This window comes from Malurus melanocephalus, unplaced genomic scaffold, assembly GCF_030028575.1.
Source record: "Malurus melanocephalus ecotype Western Australia unplaced genomic scaffold, MMel_1.1 scaffold_350, whole genome shotgun sequence".
NCBI lineage: Eukaryota > Metazoa > Chordata > Aves > Passeriformes > Maluridae > Malurus > Malurus melanocephalus.
The window spans coordinates 17,873-21,242 of record NW_026623582.1 but is presented as its reverse complement, the minus strand read 5'-3'; the positions used below and the strand labels follow the sequence as shown (position 1 = coordinate 21,242).

At 38.8% G+C, this 3,370-nt stretch overlaps 1 long non-coding RNA gene across 1 annotated transcript in view; it reads right to left on the bottom strand.

Moving 5' to 3' along the window:
• LOC130580638 (uncharacterized) overlaps positions 1-2,932 on the bottom strand; it is a 10,640-nt gene extending 7,708 nt beyond the window's left edge. Inside the window, exons 1-2 of the long non-coding RNA XR_008966139.1 lie at positions 2,782-2,932; positions 1,729-1,786 (exon numbers count right to left, since the gene is read on the bottom strand). This is a non-coding gene — a long non-coding RNA (uncharacterized LOC130580638). The remainder of the gene's footprint in view (positions 1-1,728; positions 1,787-2,781) is intronic.
• Positions 2,933-3,370: the final 438 nt, after the last annotated feature.

Below are 3,370 nucleotides of genomic sequence, written 5' to 3'. Positions count from 1 at the left end.
CCTTCCTTCCTTCCTTCCGCGCCTTCCTTCCACGCCTCCCTCCCTCCCTCCCTGCCTTTTTTCCTTCTTATTCTCTTTTTTCCTCATTATTTTTTTTTCTTCTTCACTTTTCCCTTTTCTGTATTTTGTTCACAACAAACCCCCGGAAAGCCCAACATGTTTTACAATGCCTGTTAATAGTTGCACTTTTTGTATCAGAACAAAGGTGATTAGTGTTGATGGTGAACTTCAAAATACTGGTGCTGAGTTTTSCTGTATTTACTTATTGGAATGGATAACTCCAAACCAAAATTAGTGGATGGAGTGGGAATGAGCATGAAGTGTGACACTATTCCCCCAAAATTGCAAACAGGCCTTTTTGCCAGCACATTTATATTCTGTCCATGCTTGTGTTCCTGACAGCAGACATGAGTATTTTTTTTTTCTCCTAAAGCAAAAAATAGGTCCCAAAATAAATCATGAATGACAGTGGCTAAATGAGTTCAAAACAAGAGAAAAAGCATTAAGGATGTGAATAAACAGAAGGTTTATRCCAGGGAAAGCTGGGGAACGGAGGAGCCTTCCAGGATAAAATCAGCTGTGCTGTGGTTTGATGAACTGCACGACATTTTTAGCATCACATCAAATTCCAGTCCTGCTTCCAGGCCATTACAACTGTGGCAGAACTAAACCTTCTAAAAAAGAAGAAAACCTGAGAAACAGTAAAAAAATATGAATAGGTGCTCCACTGGTTGGCATGGTTCTAGTGCCATTGCTGACCTCGAGCTGGTGTCAGAKAAAGTTGATCCAACTGAATATTTTACGGAGTGGAAGCAGGGACAGGGAACCTGGTTATGTGGAATCCTGGGGGACCTCGACCTACAAATAACTGAAAGATTGCAGAAAACCTGAGCAGCAGGTTGGAAAATGACTCTGCTGCTCTTCTTGCTTGGGATTTTACAACCCACAGCTTAAAACAACCCACAAAAACGCTGTAAGTTTCACAGGTCCCGATGATACTCAAGAGCTGAACACCCTGGTGAGACCCCAGCACAACCCTGCCCCAAACACTGGGCTGGAAAGGTTGGCTTGCAGCCTACAGAAACGAAATGCTGAGCGCTTCCCTTGGAATTGCATGCTGTGACAGTGACAGGGTTAATGAGAAAACACAGTTTATCAAATTCTTGCTGCCAAGRAAAGGAAATGCCTCCAAAAGGGACATAATCTATAGGGCAGGCCTGCACTGAGGGGCTTGTGCTCCCCCAAAYAAACTCTGTGATAATAATGCCTGAAAAAAATCTCCAGCTGTGTATACGAAGCGTGCTGAGAGCTGAAAAGACTTTGTGCCAGGCCAGATAAATGGTTTTTCTCTCTTTTTTTTTTTTCTTGCATTTTATTTTCAAGTATTCAGAGAACACTTGATATTCCCTAAACCAGGCTGTCAGTAAGACCCCTGCTGGAAATCMTGAGGGCTCCTAAACTGCTCTAGATCTGTTCACCCTCGGGAGGTTTCATTTCAGGTGAAAAGAAACACAAATATTCTCAACAGCCCTCAGTAATCTTGTTGGAGTTTCTAATCCTTCTGCATACCTTTTTTTTTTTTTTTTTTTTTTTTTTTTTTTTTAAAAAAAAAAAAAAAAAAAAAAAAAAAAAAAAAAAAAAAAAAAAAAAAAAAAAAAGTAGTGTGCTTTAAAGTACACATATCATATATATAGATGTATATTTAATAATGCAAATCTCTACACTTACAGTTCTGACCCTTCACATTCTTGACCCATTGCTCGTTCTTCGTCCTTCAAAACATCTTCTGGGAAGGTGAAAAGATTTTTGGGATGAAAAATTACAAATAGCTTTAATGGTATATTTCTATCCTGAAAAAAAAAAAATTCCATGCTTTCCACAGTGTCACATATGAACACAGAAAATTTACGCCTTGTCCTTTGAGTTGCAGCTGCCTTAACTGAACTTTTCACACTGTGTACACAGATTTTCATTCAATAAATTATTTGGCTTTAGAAGTATTCCAGAAGATATTCCTGTCATGCYACAATATACTTTGGGAGGATAATAAAGTGCCCTACCAAAGCTTTTTTAAATTATCAAGATCTGAGAGTTTCACGTAAGTTGTATATTACAGTATTTCTACCCATAGAGGAAAAAGTRGGTAATATTTAGTGAAGCCAATGCCGGTATTTTCAATTAAAAATACGCTCATGTTTCTTCTCTTTATGTGTACATGTATTTATATACATATTTATATACATACTTTAATATAAAAATATATACACATATATATGTATTTATATGCATATTTCTACATATATGCATATTTATATACATATTTTATATTTAAATATGTGCACATATACATATTTATATGCATATTTATATACATAAATATGTATATGTACACATATATATGTATATATATACACACACATATACATATACATATACATATACATATACATATACATATACATGCCTTTAAACCCTCTCCAGAAAACCCCAATGGAATAAAATACAGTTCAAAATAAGTAATTATTTTTTTGTAACAATCTAGATTCACCACAGTATGGCTTCACCTTCCTGCTGTGGTTCTTGCTGGCAAGAAGATGATTTACCACAGCTGTACTGTTGAAAACCTCCTGTGTCTGCAAAACTGAACCTGAAATTTGATGGGAAAATCTTCCCTTGGCAAGGCTGCACCACTTTTGTTTTGGCAAAAAAAAGCCAAGAACATCCAACTGTGGCCCTGGCAGGGAAATGTCTACCCAGATTCCCATTTAACTCAAGGCTCACCAGCACTTGAAAGGCAAAATTGAGTTGACTTTTCCTCCCTTGACGTGGACTGTGCCTTGCCTGTTCTTGCCACGGGCACAGCGAGGCTCCGCTCAGCTTGGCTTCTGTTCTGCTCTGCTGCACTCACCCAACAAAGGCTTCACAGCCATTCTGTGGGCTGAGTCACTGCCTGGCTGCATGTTGGCATGGACTTGTCTTCTCGAGCAGGTGCTGACAGACCTGAGCTCACTCTGCCTGCCCTCCTCGCTGCCTGGAGGAAAGCCAGGTCCAGTCCAGAAATTATTCTGTAGAAACTCTTCTTTAAAAAAAAATCTTATTTTTTGTACAGATAATATACACTGCCTGCAAGTTTTGGCAGGGAAAAGTTATCATAAGGTAAAACATTCTCTAAGCAGTGGGCAAAAGCAGTTGTCACACAGATGGAACATCTTCTGAGCTTAAACTGAGGCAGGACAGAGATGTTATCTATGCCAGGAAGTCATGACAACCACTCTGGAGCTTCACAGCTCCTGCAGTTTCTCTCAGCTTGTGAAACATGGTGAAAATCTCATTTCTTCAGAGCTCTGTGGCATCCAAAAGTGCCCTGAGA